Genomic DNA, 24,922 nt, shown 5'->3' on the forward strand with positions numbered 1-24,922 from the left:
TGTATTGAGATTCAAAGAAAGAGAAGAAGCCATCTAGCTACTAACTATGGACCCGAAGGTCTGAGGTAAACTACTCACACTTCATCGGAGGGGCTAGGATGATGTAGAAGCCCTCCATGATGACGGCCCTCTTCCGGCAGAGCTCCGGAACAGGCCCCAAGATGGGATCTCGTGGATACAGAAAGTTGCGGCGGTGGAATTAGGTTTTTGGCTCCTGTTCTGATTGTTTGGGGGTAAGTGTGTATATATAGGAGGAAGGAGTACGTCGGTGGAGCACCGAGGGGCCCACGAGGCAGGGGGCGTGCCCCCCAGCCTCGTGACCACCTCTTTGATCCCTTGCAGTAGGGTCCAAGTCTCCTGGATCACGTTCGGTGAGAAAATCACGTTTCCGAAGATTTTATTCCGTTTGGACTCCGTTTGATATTCTGTTTATCCGAAACACTGAAATAGGCAAAAAATAGCAATTCTGGGCTGGGCCTCCGGTTAATAGGTTAGTCCCAAAAGTAATATAAAAGTGGAAAGTAAAGCCCAATATAGTCCAAAACAGTAGATAATATAGCATGGAGCAATCAAAAATTATAGATACGTTGGAGACGTATCAACCGCCTGTGCCCGTTCCTGTCGAATCCGATTGGGCGCCGATCATGGAGTTTACCTCCGCGGATATTTTTCAGCACTCGCCCTTTGGCGACATACTGAACTCATTAAGGTCTCTCTCCTTGTCAGGAGAGTCCTGGACGAACTACATCCTGCAGGACTGGGATGCAGATGACGGAGAAATTCGCCACCCACCCACCACCCACTTGGTAGCCACTGTCGACGACTTAACCGACATGCTCGACTTCGATTCCGAAGACATCGACGGTATGGACGACGATGCGGGAGACGAAGAGGAACCACTGCCCACAGGGCACTGGACAGCCACCTCATCATACGATATATACATGGTGGACACACCCAAAGAAGGCAATGGCGACGAAACAACGGAGGATGACCCCTCCAAAAAGCAACCCAAGTGCTGGCGTCAGCGGCGCCGCTCTAAGTCCCTCCAAGACAAAAGTGGTGATACCGGCACCGGAGATAATAGCACTCCGGACAGTGCCGAAGACAACAACAATCCCCTCCAGCAAGATTTAGAGCAGGAGGATGGAGGAGCCAGCCCTCCTGAGAGAGCGGCAGATGGAGAGGCGGAGGATGATAATTACATGCCTCCCTCCGAAGACGAGGCAAGCCTCGACGAGGACGAATTCGTCGTGCCAGAGGATCCCGTCGAACAAGAGCGCTTCAAGCGCCGGCTTATAGCCACGACAAGTAGCCTCAAGAAAAAGCAGCAGCAGCTTCAAGCTGATCAAGATTTGCTAGCTGACAGATGGACCGAAGTCCTGGCGGCTGAGGAATATAAACTCGAACGCCCCTCCAAGAGTTACCCAAAGTGCAGGTTGCTACCCTGACTGGAGGAGGAAGCACCATCCCCGATGTATGACGCGGCTGATCGACCACCTCGTGGCCGCGACAGAAAGGCATTCCAGCCAAAAGCTCAGCCCGCACCCCGACGCCATTCAAATAAAAAGGCATGGGGAAATACGCCAGACATGCGGGGCGTATTGGAGGACAAAGCAAAACATGCAAGATAGATCTACGGATCACGAGGGTGCGCCACTATGCGCGACGATAATCGTCACGCTGGATACAGTAAAAGGAAGTCCGGCCAGGCCGAACACAGCGGGCAAGACTCATTCGAGCTGCGTCGTGACATAGCCCAGTACAGAGGCGCCGCACACCCCTTATGCTTCACAGACGAAGTAATGGATCATCAAATCCCAGAGGGTTTCAAACCCATAAATATTGAAACATACGATGGCACAACAGATCCTGCGGTATGGATCGAGGATTTCCTCCTGCACATCCACATGGCCCGCGGTGATGACCTACACGCCATCAAATACCTCCCACTCAAACTCAAAGGACCAACTCGGCATTGGCTCAACAGCTTGCCAGCAGAGTCCATTGGCTGTTGGGAAGATCTGGAAGCCGCATTCCTCGACAACTTTCAGGGAACTTATGTGCGACCACCAGACGCAGATGACTTGAGCCACATAATTCAGCAGCCAGAGGAATCGGCCAGGCAATTCTGGACACGGTTCCTAACAAAGAAAAATCAAATCGTCGACTGTCCGGATGCAGAGGCCCTAGCAGCTTTCAAGCACAACATCCGCGACGAATGGCTCGCCCGACACCTTGGCCAGGAAAAGCCGAAATCTATGGCAGCCCTCACGACACTCATGACCCGCTTTTGTGCCGGAGAAGACAGCTGGCTGGCTCGCAGAAATAACATATCAAAGAACCATGGTACTTCGGATACCAAGGATGGCAATGGCAGGTCACGTCGCAACAAACATAAGCGCCGCATTAACAGCAACAATACCGTGGATACGGCAGTTAATGCCGGATTCAAAGGCTCTAAACCCGGTCAGCGGAAAAAGCCATTCAAAAGAAGCACTCCAGGCCCGTCCAGTTTGGACCGTATACTCGATCGCTGGTGCCAAATACACGGCACCCCCGACAAGCCAGCCAACCACACCAACAGGGATTGTTGGGTGTTCAAGCAGGCCAGCAAGATAAATGCCGAAAATAAAGATAAGGGGTATAACGATGACGAGAAGGAGCCCCGGCAGCCGAACACCGGAGGACAGAAGAGGTTCCCCCCACAAGTGCGGACGGTGAACATGATATACGCAACCCACATCCCCAAGAGGGAGCGGAAGCGTGCGCTCAGGGACGTATATGCATTGGAGCCAGTCGCCCCAAAGTTCAACCCATGGTCTTCCTGCCCGATCACCTTCGACCGCAGGGACCACCCCACTAGTATCCATCATGGCGGATTCGCCGCATTGGTCTTAGACCCAATCATTGACGGATTTCACCTCACTTGAGTCCTTATGGATGGCGGCAGCAGCCTGAACCTGCTTTATCAGGACACAGTGTGCAAAATGGGTATACACCCCTCAAGGATCAAACCCACTAAAACGGCCTTTAAAGGCATAATACCAGGTGTAGAGGCCCATTGCACAGGCTCGGTAACACTGGAAGTGGTCTTCGGATCTCCGGATAACTTCCGAAGCGAAGAATTAATCTTCGACATAGTCCCGTTCCGCAGTGGCTACCATGCACTGCTCGGGAGAACCGCATTTGCGAGATTCAATGCGGTACCGCATTATGCATATCTCAAGCTCAAGATGCCAGGACCTTGGGGGTCATCACAGTCAATGGAAACACAAAGCACTCTCTCCGCACGAAGGAGCACACTGCGGCCCTTGCAGCAGAAGCGCAAAGCAGCCTCTTAAGGCAATCCACTAGTTCGGCGATTAAGGACCTGGACACCTTCAAGCGCGCCCAGAGTAATCGGCAACAGGACCACCTGGCATGTTTCGAGCTCGCATAGCAATGCGGCCCCCACCCCGATCCCAGCCAAACGGCGAAATCTGTGCCACGCGTACATAATTATGCATTAAAAATACCATGGGCACAGGCGGGGAGGGGGGCACGACTGCGGCACGCTCCAATTCGCGGCTTAAACTGCACTAGGGGCTTCCCGCTTTGTTATTTTTCTCTTTCAGGACTTTAATCTCTGGAAACCCTGTCCGGCAGCATGATTGCCGAACACATGATGCAGCAACCAAGGAGGCAGAAAGCTACGTCATACCATGGAACTCCCAGGTGGATTACGATAACGCGTGAAATATTTGCTTTAATACTATCCCTCAGCTTGCCCTTGGAAGGGACATGTCAAACAGTCCTACTTTTTGCTTATCACACTACTTGTATCATTATGCTTTAACGCACCTTTTTGAATAAACAATGCATAGCATTAAGACTATTATTGCATTCTTCCTTTCTATATATATATATGTTCATTCATGGCATCTAGCACCCGTACACTCTGGTATGGCCAATACGCTAGGGGCTTAAGCATACCCCATAATACGGCATGAGAAGTCCGAATACTTTCGACAGTGCGGCACCCCGAACTTATAGCATTATATGCATCAGCTCCGAATCATCTCTTGGGTCAATAGTTGGGTTTGCCCGGCTCCCATGTTTTGGTACCTTACGTTCCGCTATATCGGCTAAGGTAGCACTGGGAGAACTACTGCGATTGTGCCCCGGTTCTGCTGGGCTAAGCACCTCAGTAGAGAAAGCTAAAACTGACTGTCATGATAAGGCGAGAGACTGGTCGCTGTTCGAGAGGTTTCAAGTCCCTAAAGACTTATGCCGCTTAGAGCAAGGAGTCGGCCCTGTCCGGCTTAAGGCATGTATCGCGCCCCAACTTTGGCCTTCCGAATACTAGGGGCTTCGCCAAAATTTAAAATTATAGAATTCTATGGCTAAGTGAGAGTGATAACACATTATAGTCTGATTGCCTTGTTCGTTGTGCTGAGAACCTCCCTCGAAGGACCCAAAAATGGGAACAAGAGTGCTCAGGTTTCTCCCAAACACCCCAGCACTCGTGGCATGGGGGCAGAAGCCGACGACTAGCCATCTCTCAGATTTGATAAACAACCGAACATAAGGTAATATTTTAAATTCAGACAAGCATTGCATAGTGCATATGAACAAGTTTTCATAATACAGGATTACACGAGCAAGTTTATTCAAATATTACATCTTTCGCACACTCGTCCGCTACAAGACGGGCACCCTTCAGGACACCCTCATAGTACATCTCGGGGTGGCGATGCTCCTTGACCTGCGGCAGCCCTTCCTTCACCAGCTTCACGACGTCCATCTTAGCCCAGTGCACCTTCGCACGGGCGAAAGCCCGGCGTGCACCTTCGATGCAGACGGACCGCTTGATGACTTCCAGCCGTGGGCAGGCATCCACAAGCCGGCTCACCAGGTCGAAGTAGCTGTTGGGAAGGGCGTCGCCAGGCCACATCCGGACTATAAAGCCCTTCAGGGCCTGTTCAGCCGCCTTGTGCAGCTCGACCAGTTGCTTCAGCTGGTCGCTCAAAGGCATCGGGTGTTCGGTCCCAGTATACTGAGACCAGAACAACTTCTCCGTTGAGCTTCCCTCCTCGGCTTGGTAAAACTGTGTGGCATCCGACACGCTGCGGGGCAAATCTGCGAATGCTCCTAGAGAGCTCCGGACTCGGGTAAGTAACAAGTAATTTACTTTCACGCGCTTGCTTTGCATATTGAAGGCCTTACCCGCCGCTATCTTCTTCATCGCATCAATCTCCTGGAGGGCCTTTTGGGCCTCAGCCTTGGCATTCTTTGCGCTCTCGAGGGCCACGGCAAGCTCGGACTCTCGTGTCTTCAAGTCAAGCTCCAACGGCTCGTGCTTCCTCACGAGAGCATGGAGCTCTTGCTGCACCTCGCCCACCCGTGCCTCCTGCCTTTCCCGCTCGGTGCGCTCCTTGGCCGCTTTGTTTTCGGCCTCGGATAGCGCTTGCTTCAGGGTCGCCACCTCGGTCATGGCCCCTGGCAATTTTACGATGATCCTGTCATTTTGCAATCGCATTCTTTTTATATATATCCATAGACTAGGTACTACTTACCTTTGTTCTCCTCGAGCGGCCTCTTGGCAAGGCCGAGCTCTTTCTTGGACCCTTCGAGGTCCTGCTTCAGTGCGGCGACCTCTGCAGTCAGTGCGGCAGAGGCCAGCAACGAAGCCTGCATACACATATAGACATACTTATATTAGACTCCTGCGATATTGTTTGATCCTCTATTCGGCTTTTCTTTGTGAACACCGAACAAAGCATCAGGGGCTACTGTCTATGCGGTAATATTTTCCCTATATTTCAAATACTTACCTCAAAGCCTGTTAGAAGGCTGGCACAGGCTTCAGTCAGTCCTCTCTTGGCGGACTGAACCTTCTGGATCACCGCACTCATAATAGTGTGGTGCTCTTCGTTGATGGAAGCGCTGCGAAGCGCTCCTAGCAGATTGTTCGGTGCCCCTGGATGGGCAGGGGTCACCGGCACAGGCGTTTTGCCTCTTTTAGAAGGAGGCCGCCTGCCCGAGTCTGGAACCACTGGAGGTTCCGGCCGGTGTTCGACTGAGGGCCGAACTCGGAGCCCTCGGGAGCCTTACACCCTCTGCTCCTGGAGTCTGGAAGGTCGCCTTGAGGCGCCTCCGGGATTGTCTCCCCTCGACCCGGTGCCTCTTGAGACAATACCTCGGCATTGTCCGTAGGGCAAGGGAGGTGGCGGTCGGAAGTGGATCGCTATCCATGTCCGACGAGTCCAAGGAGCCGCCCGACGAAGATGCGTCGATACGGGCTTGGGGCGGTTTGCATAATCATATTCAGCGTTAGGAGAAGTAGTGCGACAAAGGTATGCTATGAGTTATTCTGGTATCCGAATACTTACGACTTCACCAGGGGCTTGGCCCTGAGCAGCCACTCATCTTCGCCTTCGGCGGCGGTGGTGGAGTAGTCCGGAAGGAGGGTCCTCCCCTTCTTGGACCCTTCGCCCCCCCGGTTGGGGAGGCCTTCCTTTTCTTGTCTCCCCCGACTGAAGGGGGAGCATATTCATCTTCCTCCTCGTCTTCAGAGGAGGAGTGCGTCGCGGAGTTATCGGACGATGAGTCCGATAACACCTGGCGTCGGGAACTCTTTCGGGTTCCCTTGGCCTTCTTGGTCTTCTCCGGCACCTTGTAAGGAGCCGTAGTCAGCATCTCCGCCAGGAGAGCATCCACAGTGTCTTCGGGCAGAGGGGCCGGACAGTTAATCTGCCCCGACGTCTCCACCCAGTCCTGTCAAAGGCATGGAGCTCAGACCCCGCACATGGTTAAGCTAGGGGAAATAAATATCCTACTGGATGTATAGAACTCACCGAATGCGCTAGGTGCTTCGCGCTTAGCCCGTGGTCCTCGGTGAGAGAGGGAGGGACCTCGGTGCCCTTGAACAGCACCCTCCAGACATCCTTGTGCGTCGTGTCGAAGAGCTCGCTCAGAGTCTGGTCCTGGGCCGGGTCGAACTCCCACAAGTTGAAATCTCGTTGTTGACACGGGAGGATCCGGCGGATGAGCATGACCTGGACTATGTTGACAAGCTTGAGCTTCTTGCTTGCCATATTCCGGATATATTTCTGGAGTCCGTCCAGCTCCACCGATGAACCCCAGGATAGGCCCTTCTCTTTCCATGAGGTGAGCCGCGTGGGGATTCCGGATCGAAACTCGGGGGCAGCCACCCAGTTGGTGTCGCGCGGCTCGGTGATGTAGAACCACACCGATTGCCACCCCTTTATGGTCTCCACGAAGGAGCCTTCAAGCCATATAACATTGGGCATCTTTCCCACCATGGCTCCGCCGCATTCTGCTCGTTGGCCTCCCACCACCTTCGGCTTGATATTGAAGGTCTTCAGCCACAGGCCAAAGTGGGGCCGGATGCGGAGGAAAGCCTCACACACGACAATGAACGCCGAAATGTTGAGGATGAAGTTCGGGGCTAGATCATGAAATTCCAGCCCGTAGTAGAACATAAGACCACGAACGAATGGATGGAGGGGAAACCCCAGTCCGCGGAGGAAGTGGTGGAGGAAGACTACCCTCTCGTGAGGTTCCGGGGTGGTGACGATCTACCCCGCAGCGGGCAGCCAATGCGCGATATTCGCGGATAAGTATCCGGCTCCGCGCAGCTTTTTGATGTGTCCCTCCGTAACGGAGGAAGCCATCCACTTGCCTCCCGCTCCGGACATGTTTGGAGAAGGTTGAGGAGAAGGATGTGGACTTGGGCGTTGGATCTCAAGTGTGCGAGAATGGATGAGCAAGGAGGAAGAAGGCGTGGTTAGAAAAAGGATAAACCTTATCCCTTTATAAGGGCGGTCGAAACTATGCGCCCCCACTAGCCTGGTAAAACCCGCTTATCCTCCAAGCACCGTAATTGATGGCGCGATTGGGTTACCCACGCCCGTATTGATGAAAATCCCGTAATAAGGGGGACACGATCTCTGCTTTGACAAGACGTGTCAAGAAATTGCCTCACGTTATGTGCGGGGCTAGTTAAAGGAAACGATTCGAATAATCACCGGGCCATGGCATAATGTCATGTTGCCAAAAAGTGTCAGCGGATTAGATTTGTGGAAATATTATTCTCTCTATGGTGGTATGTGGAACTTATTTTGCAGGGTCGGACACTATCCTTGTATTCAGATTCTTCTGTGGTGTATTCGTAGGAGGAACCCGCCTTGTAATGCCGTAGACAACACTGCGCGCCGGACTCATCGTCATTGAAGCCTGGTTTAGGGGCTACTGAGGGAGTCCTGGATTAGGGGGTCTCTGGATAGCCGTACTATATCCTTTGGTCGGACTATTGGACTATGAAGATACAAGATTGAAGACTTCGTCTCGTGTCCGGATGGGACGCTACTTGGCGTGGAAGGCAAGCTAGGCAGTACGGATATGGATATCTCCTCCTTTGTAACCGACCTTGTGTAACCCTAGCCCCCTCCGGTGTCTATATAAACCGGAGGGTTTTAGTCCATAGGACAACATACAATCATACCATAAGCTAGCTTCTAGGGTTTAGCCTCTCCGATCTCATGGTAGATCAACTCTTGTAATACTCATATCATCAAGAATAAATCAAGCAGGACGTAGGGTTTTACCTCCATCAAGAGGGCCCGAACCTGGGTAAAACATCGTGTTCCCTGCCTCATGTTACCATCCGCCTTAGACGCATAGTTCGGGACCCCCTGCCCGAGATCCGCCGGTTTTGACACCGACAGTAATTTTTTAAATATCATAAGCATTTCTCATATTAGAAGAGTTTTTGTCGCATTAAAAATATTCCAAGGATTTGGTCACTTCACTCTTTTCAAATACTTTTAACTCTTCCCAAAAATTTATTTTGTCTTGATAAATTACTATCCTAATCATTCTCACATTCTAGGACAATGTCCAACATCTCTCCTCTCCACAATTTTTTTCTCATCTTAATTAAATTCCCAAGTTGGAATTTATATTTATCATGGTTTATTTGGTTTACAAAGGAACCATATTTTCTATGACTCTTCTGCATCCACAAAAGTTTCCCCAACTACTATATAGTACCCACACCCATTTCACCAAAAACATGAGGTTCCACAGTTCAAAATTTCCAAATTTTAGGCAATTCAAATTTGGACCAGATTCACGTTTCATGGTTAAAACCCAATTTTCCTTACTCCAACAATTCTGAAACTTTGCCAAACTCATTCTTGTGCATCAACACAGCACCAAAAAAATTCTCAGAAATTTCCAAAATGCCTTAAGCTCTCTGGTATTTCATCAAACACCTTCTATGCACTATTCACCACTGTCAAAAACTTCAGTAAAATTCAGTTAACTTCAGAAGCAGACAAAGGAGAGGAAAACGACATTGTGCACTGCACTCCACCGCATGTCCTCCTCGTCCACGGCTCTTCCCATCACTAATGGGTCGTTGGGGCCCTTCTGGTCGGCCGCTCCCCGACGATAGCATAGTGGATGGCCGGTGCACCTGCCACCGCCCTCAGCCACGGCGACCGAACAGGATCAACACGGCCGACCAAGGCCTTCACTCCCCACCGCTCCCTGATGGCTCGTGTTCGCGTCAGTATTTTCCCCGAAGAGGAAGGGATGATCCAGCACAACTACCATAGGCTTTTCCCTTAGTGATGAGACCAAGGTTATCAAACCAGTAGAACCAAGCAACACTATAAAACAGTACATGCACACAAAGAACAAATACTTGCAACCCGACACGTAAGAGGGGTTGTCAATCCCTCCAGGGTAAAAGATAAATTATTTTGTAGTAGATTGGATAAATAGATCTCGCGGAAACGCGAAATAAAATAAATAACAAAAATTTGCAACAACATATTTTTGGGTTTTGGAATAATAGATCTGAAAATAATAGAGACAAATAATAGATCGGAAAGCAAATATGATAAGGAATAGACCCGGGGGCCATAATTTCACTAGTGGCTTCTCTCGAGAAAAATAGCATACGGTGGGTAAACAAATTACTGTTGGGAAATTGATAGAAATTCAAATAATTTTGAGGATATCTAGGCAATGATCATTATATAAACATGACGTCCAAGATTAGTAGACCGACTCCTGCCTGCATCTACTACGATGAACTACTTATGCATCATCGGAGAGGCACCAATGAGGATGATGAACCCCTCCATGATGGTGTCTAGATTGGATCTCATAGTTCTGGAATTTGCGGCGGGTGGAATTGTGTTTCATCGACTCCCCTAGTGTTTTTGTATTTTCGGGGCATTTATAGAGCAAAGAGGTGGTGCAGGAGGCCACCAAGGTGGGCACAACCCCCCAAGTGGGTTGTGCCCCCCTCGGGGCACCCCTCTGGTACTTCTTTGGCCCAAGTTGTTCCTTCTGGTCCAAAAAAATTCTCAAAAAAGTTTCTCCGCCTTTGGACTTCATTTGGTATAGATTTTCTGCGAAGTAAAAAAAAGCAAAAAAAAAACAACAACTGGCACTGGGCACTATGTCAATAGGTTAGTCCCAAAAATGATATAAAGTTTCTCTAAAATGATTGTAAAACATCCAAGAATGATAATATAACAGCATGGAACATGCAAAAATTATAGATATGTTGGAGACGTATCACTCCCGTGCCTACCTCCTCTCCATGCGGCACCTCCTCTGCGTCGTTGACCCACCGCCCGAACCGCTCTGCGCCCGTCAGGCAGTCACCAGAGCCGATCGTCGCTGCCACACCCGTGCATAAGCCACACCATGGATATGGCCACAGAACTTAAGACTGATGACGCTGGCGCTTTGAGAGACTCTCTCGACCTCATCCACTCCGCTGACCGCGTCTGTCGTCCAAACCAACCTCACTGGCCGGATTAACTCCAACGTGATCCACTCCGCCACTGGCCTCCTCGGAACGCCTATAAAAGGCCACCTCGAGCCCTCTTCAACACTCAGCGCACCTCCACCCATCCCCAATCGCCACAGAGAGGGGTCGGACAACCTTGGGGAGGTCTTCTTCCCCGCCTTCGACCAACGATCCGCCGCCACCCTCCCCGACCAGCACGCCGCTGTTACTTCACCTCCACCTCCAAAACTCCACTAGTAGCCTCACAACACACCCACTCATTGATCCCACGCTTCAATTTAACAATCGGAGCCCCCTCCGGCAAAGCCCACAGCCACCCGCTACTGACGTCTGCGGGAGATGACCTCGCCGTTGTTTTGGTGCTCGTCGGAGAACACCATCACCACCCACCGATGTAGGGTACCACCCCGAACACATCCCGATCATCACCGCCTCCTGGAACGCTGGCGATCGCCGCCGGTGACCACCGCATCCCCTCTGTTCACACACGCATAGAGCGCGTTCAAATTTCAAACCTAACGGGTGGGGCCCACCCATCAGTATTATGTTTGTTTCTGTTGTTTACGAAAGTGTCCTTTGCCTATTTATGTTTTCTATGCTGGGAAGCATATTCCCATCCGAGGCGCTTTCAGTTTTTGCCTCAGGGACCCGCTGGCAAATATTTTATTCACAAAAGAGGTCCCTGGTTTTAAATCCTTAATAACTTTTAAATCACAGATCATTTTCAACTGATTCTTTTTCTGAAATTCTTGTTTTTCACTCTAGTTTATTTTAGTATTTAATTAAAAATATTTTGAGAAGAGAGAGACTTTACCGGAAATTTCGAAGAACCTCTTGCTGATTACTTTGGTCAAGGCAAGCATTACTGGACTTGGATTATAATGAATTGCCTGCATCATCGGAGTATTTTGCACCGTATAGTAGGTACAGTAGAAGCATACACTTGTCATGTCAATTTGAGCACTATTGCATGAACACTATTACATGCCATGTGAGCACTATTGCATTCATCAGGAATTTTGCTAACATGCGAATATGGGAAGAATCCAGGAGTGTATCACCTGCCTTGGACGTGCTGATGGGCACGGGCTATGGTATGACACAAGGTGTCATTGTGGCATGTGAGACATGTCAGTATTAATAAAAACACCTCCTGAGTCGACCTAAATCAAGTCTTGTTTCGTTAAGCCTAACGAAATACCTTGCTGCCACTTTGTCTTCCCGCAAGGGGAGTGCGACTTGGTAAGTTGTTAACCCTTTCCATGTGCACACCACTTAGAGAGACCACGATGACGGTTCCACGGCTATGGTCTAATGCCAGTCATTGGGTTAGGGGGCATGGGTGTATCCTTTTGGGCCGAGAGGGGGGCACCCCATGTAATCCACGTGTGTTAATAGTGATCCCATGCTACTCGAGACGATGGTCTCCCCGACTTAGAGTTTTTCTTGAAAGATGCCTTGGGTGATTCCTGGCATCTAGAAAGTTATTCCGGTGTGTGCTGGTCAGGTGTGTTTTCAACCCAAAGACCATAATGGGAATTAGTCAGCATCTCGGTGTTGGCTAAAGAAATCCTACACACGTGGGTAAAGAGTACACCCTCTGCAGAGTTACATATATTCGAATAGCCATGTCCATGGTCAAGGATATAGTTGGGAAGGGTCAAGTATTGGTCCCGGTGTCGGTCTTTGGAGGAAATAATTAATTTGAGCATGAACTCTTCACAAGATATTATTATCATCACGAACGCTGTCATGGTTATTTTGAATACTATTGTTATGAGTATTGCTGTCATTTTCAATATTATTGTGGACTAAACCGCTTCCCTTATTTTATTTCCTTAGTGTCTTAGGGGCTGGGTAGACAACCTTGTACACTAGGATTTGTTTTCAAGACCTCTCGTGGCGTCGCTTGAGTTCTCAGGCGGTCCTGTCTCGCCTGATTCTCTTTTAGACACCCGTTTGGCATTTCTTTTCAAGACCTCTCGAGGCGTCACTTTCAAACAACCATTTGGTGTTTTTCTTGGAATTCCTTGGGCGGTCTAATGCCTGATGTTCCACTTTAATTACTTGGTTATTACTAATGCTGTATGTTGTTTATCCGCACCAGGTTAACATTATCATGCCATGATTTAATTATGATCAGCATGTGCATTTGGCATAGCCTATCATGAGCATTTGCATTCGCTATGTCTTTTGTTCATAATGTTTGCGAGTACATTCCAACATACTCACAGGCTTGTCCCTAGCAATTGTCTTGGCCAGACTTGGAGGAGGACGAGGTTGGGGAGGGAGATTGTGCTAGCGAGCCCAACGCTTAGAGGTGTTCCTAGTCAGTCAACTATGGTCTTGGATTCTACCAAATGTATCATCCGTAGTGCTTCTGCTTCACGAATAAAATAGATAACCCTCACTCTGACGTTTGGCTTTATTTTATTGTATTGGTGTTGTATCACCGTCACACCACCATTGTATTCCACCACCACCTATATTGCAAGTTTGTAACAGAATGTTGAGCACTCTGGCTCAACCCTATGTAATATTATGTTTGTACTTGTTATCAATATCAAGGAAGTCCACCAGCCATTCTGATCTTGGGGCTGGTGTGACTTTGTGCTATTCTATGATTTATTGCGGAATTGAGGCTCAAAATATATCTGTGCTCCAAACACAAGTTCAATCCCTAATTGAGGTCGCTAATGAAGCAAGAATAGTGGTTGACAAATGTCGTCAAGATATGAATGGTTTTGAAACTAGTCTATCATACATTTGCTTCGTTGTTCAAGAGAAATGGCGGAAAAACGGTAAGATCATGCTGCTCCATCAGATTCTATAGCCTGAAACATTAGCACTCAGGTAAAATGATCTGTGCTTCTATACATCTGATGGTGCTTTTATCTGCAAGGACTATAAACTTTATGCCAACATGCTTTTTGTTCTATGGTTGTAATTTATTTTGTTGTGATACAACATTTATCGTGATGCCAAAGGCTGTAGAAATTATGATGCTATTTTTGTGTAGTGTAGGTTTATCTTAGTAATTTATTTGGCATTATCGATCTCCATTCAGCCGAAAGCTTCGTGGGAGCCCAACATGCCAGCTTTCGTCGGGACCACAATTCTAATTGGGCTAAAAACGATTATGGGCCGTAATCAGCATGTAGTCCACTAAAAATATCTGGGCCTAAATCAACATAAGCTTTCTTATTTTTGGTAGGCATGTGCCCACAGCGGGCCTTTAACAGGCCTAAACATAATTTGGGCCCTCAGTAACAACAGGCCGTTAAAATGTGTAAATATCTCACAAACCTAATATGGCCCATAAATAAGACGTGCCTTTAAATAGGCCAAAAGTGAGATTGGGCCCTAATTGTGCTAGATTATGCCCATTGCTTTTAGGAGGCTAAAAGATCATTGGGCCTGAAATGTGTCGAATAACCCACTGGTCATTAGCAGGCCGAAATGTATCTCAGCTCATGGTGGCCCATTTACAATGCGGATCATTCAGAGGCTGAAATTCAGAAAGGTCGTAAATAAGACGACCTACTACACGGGCCTTTACTAGGCCGGAAGTGTTGTCGGGCTTGATTAGTATCAACGTTTATATGGGCCGTTAATAGGCCTGATGTGACGTTGGGCCACATATGGCCCATGGATTTCATCTGACGTTAACAGGCCGAAAAACACAACAGGATGGAAGTGGCCCAAATCTACAGTGAGCCTCTAACAGGCCAAATGTTAGACATGGCCGAATATGACCAAATACCTTCACGGTCGTTTATGGGACGAAAGTTTCATAGGCCAATAAATGGGCCCAAATGAAGCAGGACCTTTAACAGGCCCGAAACACACTGGGTCGTAATTCAGCCCAAATACTTAGCGGATCGTTAATGCACTGGTACGCGTCAGTGCTAAACTAACGGTTTTAACCCCTTTCTGCGACGGCATTTCGAACCGTCGCCATGTGAGTGTGGGAGAAAGGGGGGTCCTTCCCACACGACCCAGAAACTCTCGGGGATAGGGACCCTACAGTACTCCTACTCGTTTCTGCTCGCATTGCAATCACAGTCAGTATTCTGTGGTGCTACGTTTACGATGCGCGGCCGATCACAAATGGCTCACTATTATAGAACGTGTACGATGCGCGGCCCATCACAAATGGTTCACTGTTAAGAAGATTAGCTAATCGTCATACGAGTGTCGGACAGGATTACGAAACGTCGGACTGTCGTAACATGTCATACACGACAACTATCGCACACGCTATTATGTGGTGCAACGTTTATGATGTATACTTCATCAGAAACAGTTCATGGTTGCGAATCGTGTACGACAAGGCAACTAACACAAACGTTTAGTTTGCCCACACCATTTGTAATATTGTCTGACATCGCACACGCTTTCGAAACGACAACTGTGTGCATGCTTGCACATGTTTCCTCTCTGTGAACCATCTCGGATTATGGTGTATATCACAAACGTTTGTGTTTTACCAACCATGTGTGCCGTAACAACCTAGAGAGCATAATTTCACTGTAATTTAATTGCTGCTATTTCAAATTTTACCAGATTTGAATTTGAATTTGAATGTATGCTACAGCTTTATTTATATCCATCAGGTTCAAACAACCAATGGATTATTCGATTCATAGGTACATATGTTCAAGAATTACATAAGAACCAAATAGAGAATGATGAACCATAGTTGTATAATTGTACTATTAAAGACGGTAAAGAAAGAGGCGGAATATATTCTAGTTGCTGAACAAGGTGAAGCGGAATGCCCATATTGTGCCCTCCTCCATGTAGAAGGCACGCATGACTCTAGTCCAACCCCTTGTGATGGCCGATCGCCCATGCTTCATGGTCTTCATGAAAACATCTAGATAAACATCGTGTCCTGGTAGAAATACTTTAACCTTTGCATGCCCACCAATCATGTAGTTTGAGAGGCAATCTTGAGTAATCTGCTTTGGAAACCACTGCAAAGGAAAAAGATTCAGACAATGTCATCTAACACAACTCATTATGGGCAGTAAAAAGAAGGTTGCAGAGTTCTTACTTGCCATCCTGCAGTTCGCTGTTGTCTTGTGTAAAGTGTAAACAAATAGTTTAATTGCCATCTTTGGACCCATTTTACTAACAATCTTTATTAGCTACCTCACTTGATGCTGGTTCATCGATATCTCATTGCCCCATACGCAGAAAGGGTCGAAGCGCGGATCTTTACCAATGACATATGTACCTAAAAGCACCAAGTTAATATTAGAAGCTAAACAGCAATTGCACAATGATGTAGTACAACACTCTTTTATAATATGTCTATATACATATGTATGTGGTAGTCCATTTCAAATCTCTAAAAAGACAAATATTTAGGAACGAAGGGAGTATCTTATAACATCCAATATACTCACATATTAGATGAATTAACATCTTATATTATGGGATAGAAGGAGTTTAGTGCATTCTTACAAATTAAGGGCTCATTAACTGCTGCTGTATCCAGGGGTTACAGTTAGTTTGAGCTAGTTCAGGCTCAAATAGCCCTAAAGTATATCTAAACATGAGGGCTAGTTTGAGCTAGTTGCATTTATAACCCACCCAAAAAATCTATACAACCCAAGAGATGCTAATTGGAGCTAGTTCTCCTAGTGCATTTATTGTCAATCTAACCCTGCCATCCAAATAACTCTATGGATGGAGTTAGTTCAGGGTTAGTAATGAGCTAGAAACTAACTCTAACCTCTAGCTAAGTTGAGTATGCAAATAGGGTTGTGTTGTTGTTGTTGTTGTTGTTGTTGTTGTTGCTGTTGCTGCTCTTCTATGTATATCTAGACATCATTAGAACATTAATGTAACACTCTTTCGTTGTTGCTATGTAGCCTAGGATTGCATATTTAGACATTAAGTACAGTGCATGTTGCTATGTAGCCTCAGATATATTACATATGGCCCTAGTTAACCTAACAATAAATGGGTTGCAGATATATTCAGTTAAAATCTGATTCACCGATTAGTCCCTTATCAGCCGCCGGCCTATATGGTACCAGCTACCGATATCCTGAACAGTGAGCAGATATAAGCCATGGGATGAAACTAACCTTGATGGGAAAAGCAGTTGTTCCCAAAATTGTCCTGTGTAGGTACGTTGAGAAGCATGTTAAGCACAACAGGCTAAACATCAACCAAAATTATACATGGCAGACAAAATGATCTCCAAAAGATAGCTTCAGTGTGTAGGTTTAAGCACGCTAGTAAAGCAAAACAAGTGGAAAGGTGTGCCAACTGCAACAGGCCTAACATTTAACAACAAGCAAACATAGTCATTCAAACTGGTATTATGCCGGTCTAAGTACACTGGTTATTGTTAAATAAAAATGGAAAGGCGTGTTAACTACAAGATGCATCAACCAAATGCAGTCATTCATAGTGGTATTGTTGAATCTGGTAATGATGAAATTGAACCGCACAGTTCATACTTGCACATATAGAACATCACATTGTGAATAACTGGAATAAACAAGGCATACTACGAACAACCAAAGATAGCATTTGAAACTGGACATATGCTAACTACAAACAATCGAACAATCAAAAAACTTTAAAATAGGCATATGCTAGCTATAACAGGCTTAACAGCAAGCAAATATATGCATTCCTATCAGTATGTTTAAAACTGGATTGATGAAATGTACTGCAAAGTAAATAATTGCACATATAGAGCACCACATTGTGAACAACTGAAATAAACAAGGCATACTGCAAACAACCAGATATAGCAATTAAAACTGGACATATTCTTACTACACTACAAAAGGGACTCGACAAAACAAATCATGGGTTTCCCCTGTGAAGAGGCACGACAAAACAAATCATGGGTTTCCTCTCTTGTCATAGATGGGCTAGTTCCCATGGGAAGAGCACAAACCCTGGATGCGCTCCATGTTTTCGTAGATGGGCTCCTTCCCCTTGGAAGAGCCGGCTGTAGGGTGCCCTCCCTAATGTTGCAGACGGGCGCTTTCCCCTTGGAAGAGCAAATGGGCTCTTTACCCTTGGAAGAGCCGGATAGGGTGCCCTCCTCGTGGTCGCCGTCGATGAGGTCTGACTTGGAAGCTGTGGATCCCAAGCCAGCGTCACAAAATGTGTCCTTCAGAAATGGCAAAAGGGGCTCGATGGCGATGTAGAATGGCAAATTGTTGATAGGGAGCCAGAGGAGATCAGCGACGGGGCCATGGATGAGATCAATGGCGGTTAAACCCAAGGGGTTGGGGGTGGGCCACTTAACCTGTGACATAGCCCGCCTCAGGCCATCACTGTCGATGACCTCGATGTTGTAGCCGACGGCCGAGACATGCCCGCATAATCTAGCCCGCTGCTTGAGTGCCTGCCACCAGTAATGGTCGTCATCTTCCTCGCGACGTCGGGCGAAGAGGCTGCTATACACCTATTTTGGGCCAGTCGCTCCTCGAGCTCCACGAGAAGCGTAGTCGGGCTTAGGCTGCGACGCTCTTGAGTGGAGGATGGGGATGGTGATCTGTGCGAAAGGGGGCATTTGGCAAGTGTCATCTAAGAAACTCAGGGCGGCCTGGGTATGGAGATCAATGGGTAAGCTGCATGGGCAAACCTGCAGATGTTGACAATGGAGGCCTTACAGCGGCGGCCGTAGTGGCGGCGGGGACCTTGCTAGGGTTTTGAGCGAGTGATGAGGACATCAATACCATTGTTACACCCACAACCCCTGCTGCTATACATACTGGACCAATTACTAGAGCTCGCACACGCCAATTGAATTATCAGGCACTTTCGTTTCTTGGTAATGATTCTAATGTTCATGAGAATATGATGCTGCCTAAATTGGATACATTTGTTTTGCTTACAAATGAAGGGCCTAGCTTGGACAAGAAAGATGAACCTTGGAGCAAGTTCAAGCATGGAGATGGTGGCACGCGCAAGGGGAACAAGAACGGAGTTACAAGTGATGATTCCAGGACTTTGAAGCCACCATAATGAGTGCATGAAGCCTTGGATGAAATATACAAGATGTCACTTCATAAATTTTGTCCAGAGGCTATTCTAGGTACTGCGTCACCTTATTTTTGGGCCAGACCCATGTAATTTCGAAATACTTGATTATAGGCTGTTTTTAGAGTCTTTATGTGTGGGGAAACAAGAGTTAGGGTTGGTTTCGGACCCCTCCTCCAAGGGCCACGAAATTCCCCCCTCTCTCCTCCATATATACAACCCTTAGGGCATCATTTAGACTTTGGGTTTTGTTTAGATTAAAGTTCGCCATAGCTGCAACTTCGCGTACTTCGTTTGTGTTCAACGACCAGACAAAGGCGTCACAGAACCCCACCTTGATCAATAAAGCTTTCCTCTTATATTCGCAATATCCACATTGCAATCTAAGTTCCTTGCTTGTTCTTCGTTTGCCTGCAGGAAACAGACCATCGTGGTCAGGTTGATCATGCTCCAGCGTGGTCAATAACCTCTAAGGCGCGACGTCCTCACACGTTCGTAGTCGGATCGTCAAAGTCGACTTCCTCCAAAACGATAGCCACCATCTCATCAAAAGATGGGACACCTTTGCCTCTATCAAATGGTATCAGATTTCCAGGTTGCTCGGTGAGATTTTACAGTTTTTGGTAGTTTAGATCGAGTCTGTTCTTCATACCTATAGTCCATGAAAAAGCCAAAAAAAATTAGGGTTAGTTCATCCTATCCGGACCAATCTGAGCCTTTGCATAGTCTTTTCTTTATTTGCTTTGTTGAATTTGCGGTTGCATCGTCGTGTCAAGTTGCTGGTCTTAGCGTCTAGTCCTTTAGAGTTTCGAGTTCTGTTCACAGGTTGTCACGTCGCCGCTGCCATATATCACCACCGCATCCTCATCATCGCTGCTGCCATATACCACCACCGCACCAACTTCATCGCCGTTGCCATATACCACCACCAAATATTCACCGCCTATCCGAGTCCATATACGCCACCAAATATCAGTCACCATCACGCCAATCCGAGTCCACCTGCAACATATATCCACCACCAGTTTGAGTTCCACCAGATTCATCTCAGCCACCAGTCCGAGATTCCACCAGATTCATCTCCGCCACCAGTCCAGTAATTGTTGCTTTGTTTTTGATTTCCAGATCACGAGATACTCCGAGTCGTGACAGAGTAGGACTCCCCAACTTTCGAGCCATCCACAGAAGAAAAATAGTTCCAAAATAAAAAAAACTAAGTCTGGAAAATTCTTGCTAGGCAGTTTTTAGGACATTTGTAGACTTTTTCGAAAAAATTGTTGCGGAGCAAAAAAAAAGAGAAAGAAAAAGTGCAAAAAAAAAGCGAAAAAAAAATTAGAGTGTGCTCCTCCCTTGTTTACGTGCAGCGCCATGATTTTGTTAGTGTTCTAGGCTCGCGTCTCTAGTACGGTCTACCCTAGGACCAGCACAGTACCGTCATTGAGCGTTTATTCAACTTTGCATATCTGAATTGATTATTGCTGACCCCTTTTGCTACCATATTATAAGCCTTCCCAGCTCCACATACATCTACGTCGTGCGTTTGACTCTCCCTGGGAATCGCTCTATCCAACTTTGAGAGTTTTGACTACAACGCTTGCTGATCACCACCTGTTGCTTGGTAAGAACTGGTAAGAATTTGAGATTCGCTTGACAGATTTGTGACTGTCCACCACTTACTAGTAGTCTGTAGGATCATATTATTGTGTGTTTCTATTGCTGCTAACCATGTCAGGATCACAAGCCAACGAGACTGACTGGGAGAACATGACGAACAAAGAGTTACATGATAAGTTTCAGCAAATGATGAGTGGACATGTGGAAGATGTGCTAAATAGATTTGTAGAGGCCGTGGAGAAGATAGATGGCATTGATAAGGCGTTTGAAACAAAGCTCGATAACAAGTTTAATGAATTGCTCGCGCGTCTTCCACCGCCCGCTTCACCTGTCGCACCTCTACAACAACAACAACATCGTCTTCCAAATCAAGTGGGACGAGCACAACGCGTTCCCATTGAGCCTGGTCAAACTTCTGGTGCTGCTGTACCTATTGTTGGTGCTTCTGTAGCTCTTGCTACTACTGCAGAGGTGGAGGACCATTACGAGGATGAGGTTGATCAAAATCAGAACTACGTGCAACCACCAGCACCACCACCACCAGGTCGTCCTCATGCATATCATCGCAACGGTAGGGCTGCACCACCACCTGAGGTACGAGATCATGACCATCTTACTAAACTGAAATTGAATATTCCACCATTTGAGGTTAGATATGTTCCTGATATGTATCTTACTTGGGAGTTAGAAACTGAACAATGTTTTACATGTTTACAATATCCTGAGGAGAGATGTGTTCCTGCTGCTCTTTGTGCTTTCACTAGTTTTGCATGTGTTTGTTGGTCTGAACATTGTAGATTATATCCTATTACAACTACTTGGGCTGCTTTGAAAACTGCTATGCATACTCGTTGGGTTCCACCATATTATCAACGTGAATTACTTCAAAAATTACAATGTTTAACACAAGGAAAAAATCTGTAGAAGAATATTATCAGGAATTACAAACTGGCATGATTAGATGTGGTATTGTTGAGGAGAATGAAGCTATGCTTGCATGTTTTATGGGTGGATTAAATAGAGAGATTCAAACCATTCTAGAGTATAAGGAGTATACTAATATCACTCGTTTATTCCATCTTGCTTGTAAAGCTGAACGTGAAGTGCAGGATCGACATGCATTGGCGCGAACTAACTTTTCTGCAGGTCGACCTTCATCATGGACATCACGTGCATCCTCTACTTCCACTACACCAGCACCTCCATCAGGTGCCACCTCCAGCCGTGATACAAGAAAGCAGGCACAACCACCACTATCTGCCAAGAGCACACCTACCGGGCCTGCGCAGAGCTCTTCTTCTTCCATGTCATCAGCAGGGCACACACGTGATATTATTTGTCGTCATTGTAAGGGAAGAAGACATTTTGCGAGAGAATGCAAATCTCAGCATGTGATGATTGCTACTGAGGATGGTGGGTATGAGTCCGCTAGTGACTATGATGATGAGACTTTAGGTCTTATTACACGTGAAGAACACGGTGGAGATTATTCTGATCATGAGACGCAATACATGGTTGCTGAAGATGCTGACATGTATGAATGTTTAGTTGCTCTACGTGTTTTGAGTGTGCAGGTTACACAAGCTGAGCAAAATCAGAGGCATAATTTCTTCCATACAAATGGAGTTGTGAAGGAATGTTCTGTTCGCGTCATCATAGATGGAGGGAGCTGCAACAACTTGGCTAGCATGGAGATGGTGGAGTAGTTATCTCTCACCACAAGGCCACATCCACATCCTTACTACATCCAATGGTTCAACAATAGCGGCAAGGTTACGGTAACACGTACTATTTATTGCATTTTAGTATCTCTACATATGCTGATTATGTTGATTGTGACGTGGTACCTATGCAAGCATGTTCCTTATTACTTGGTAGACCATGGCAATTTGATAAAAATTCTGTACACCATGGTAGAAACAATCAGTATACTCTTGTTCATAAGGACAAAAATATTACTTTGCTTCCTATGACTCCTGATTCCATTTTGAAAGATGATATTAATAGAGCTAATAAAGCAAAACAGGAGCAAAATAAGAGTGAAAATCAGATTGTGGCAAAAGAATTTGAGCAACAAATGAAGCCTAATAATAAACCATCTAGTGTTGCTTCTGAAATTAAATTGAAAAGTGCATGTTTACTTGCCACCAAATCTGATATTCATGATCTAGATTTTTAGCAAATCTGTTTGCTATGCTTTTGTGTGCAAAGAGGCATTATTTTCATTCGAGGACGTGCCCATCTTTGCCTCCCGCTGTCACTAATATTTTGCAGGAGTTTGCTGACGTCTTTCCACAAGACGTGCCACTGGGATTACCACCTATTCGAGGGATTGAGCATCAAATTTACTTAATTCCCGGTGCATCATTACCCAACCGTGCACCATACCGTACCAATCTAGAGGAGACGAAGGAGATTATGCGTCAAGTACAAGAGCTGCTCGACAAAGGTTATATATGCGAATCCCTTAGTCCTTGTGATGTTCCTATCATTTTAGTGCCGAAAAAGGATGGTATGTCGCGTATGTGCGTTGATTGTAGATGCATTAATAATATTACTATTCGTTATCGTCATCCTATTCCTAGGCTAGATGATATGCTTGATGAATTGAGTGGGTCTACAATATTCTCCAAAGTTGATTTGCGTAGTGGATACCATCAAATTCGTATGAAATTGGGAGATGAATGGAAAACAACATTTAAAACTAAGTTTGGATTATATGAGTGGTTAGTCATGCCTTTTGGGTTAACTAATGCACCTAGTACTTTCATGAGATTAATGAACGAAGTTTTACGTGCTTTCATTGGACGATTTGTGGTAGCTTACTTTGATGACATATTGATTTATAGCAAATCTTTGGAGGAACATTTGGAACATTTACGTGCTGTTTTTATCGCTCTACGTGATGCACGTTTGTTTGGTAACCTTGGGAAGTGCACCTTTTGCACCGACCGAGTATCTTTTCTTGGCTATGTTGTTACTCCACAGGGAATTGAAGTTGATAAAGCCAAGATTGAAGCTATTGAGAGTTGGCCGCAACCCAAAACAGTCACACAAGTGAGGAGTTTCCTTGGCCTCGCTGGTTTCTATAGGCGTTTTGTGAGAGATTTCAGCACCATTGCTGCACCTCTCAATGAGCTTACAAAGAAGGATGTGCCTTTTGTTTGGGGTACCGCACAGGAAGAAGCCTTCATGGTATTGAAAGATAAGTTGACACATGCTCCTTTACTCCAACTTCCTGATTTCAATAAGACTTTTGAGCTTGAATGTGATGCTAGTGGAATTGGATTAGGAGGTGTGTTATTACAAGATGGCAAACCTGTTGCATACTTTTCTGAAAAATTGAGTGGGCCTAATCTGAACTATTCTACTTATGATAAAGAATTATATGCTCTTGTTCGGACCTTGGAAACATGGCAACATTATTTATGGCCCAAGGAATTTGTAATACATTCTGATCATGAATCTTTGAAACACATTAAAAGTCAAGCAAAATTGAACCGTAGACATGCTAAATGGGTTGAATTCATTGAGACTTTCCCTTATGTCATTAAACACAAGAAGGGTAAAGAAAATGTTATTGCTGATGCATTGTCTCATCGTTATACTATGCTTTCACAACTTGACTTTAAAATATTTGGTTTGGAGACCATCAAAGATCAATATGTGCATGATGCTGAATTTAAAGATGTATTTCAGAATTGTAAGGAAGGGAGAACTTGGAACAAGTTCGTTCTTAACGATGGATTTGTGTTTCGTGCTAACAAGCTATGCATTCTAGCTAGCTCCGTTTGTCTTTGGTTGTTGTAGGAGGCGCATGGAGGAGGATTAATGGGACACTTTGGCATGAAGAAGATGGAGGACATACTTGCTACACATTTCTTTTGGCCAAAGATGAGACGGGATGTTGAGCATTTTGTTGCTCGCTGCACTACATGTCAAAAAGCTAAGTCACGACTCAATCCTTATGGTTTATATATGCCTTTGGCTGTACCTAGTGTTCCTTGGGAGGATATATCTATGGACTTTGTTTTAGGTTTACCTCGAACAAAGAAGGGGAGGGATAGCATATTTGTTGTCGTGGATAGGTTCTCAAAAATGGCACACTTTATACCATGTCCTAAAAGCGATGATGCTGTTAATGTTGCTGATTTGTTCTTTTGTGAAATTATTCGCTTGCATGGTGTGCCAAATAATATTGTTTCAGATCGTGATACTAAATTTCTTAGCCACTTCTGGAGATGTTTATGGGCTAAGTTGGGGACTAAACTGCTTTTTAGTACTACTTGTCACCCCCAAACTGATGGACAAACTGAAGCAGTCAATAGGACATTGTCTACTATGCTTAGGGCTGTTTTGAAGAATAATAAGAAAATGTGGGAAGAATGCTTGCCTCATATTGAATTTGCTTATAATTGTTCATTGCATTCTACTACTAAGATGTGCCCT

The 24,922-nt window shown here is 46.1% G+C and overlaps 1 protein-coding gene across 1 annotated transcript in view; it reads left to right on the forward strand.

Moving 5' to 3' along the window:
* The window catches only part of LOC147964999 (uncharacterized), a 98,665-nt gene that overhangs the window by 50,575 nt on the left and 23,168 nt on the right, over positions 1-24,922 (forward strand). The gene's annotated exons all lie outside the window — the stretch shown is intronic.

This window comes from Triticum urartu, chromosome 6A (assembly GCF_056163025.1).
Source record: "Triticum urartu cultivar PI428250 chromosome 6A, HENAU_Tu73, whole genome shotgun sequence".
NCBI classification, from domain to species: domain Eukaryota; kingdom Viridiplantae; phylum Streptophyta; class Magnoliopsida; order Poales; family Poaceae; genus Triticum; species Triticum urartu.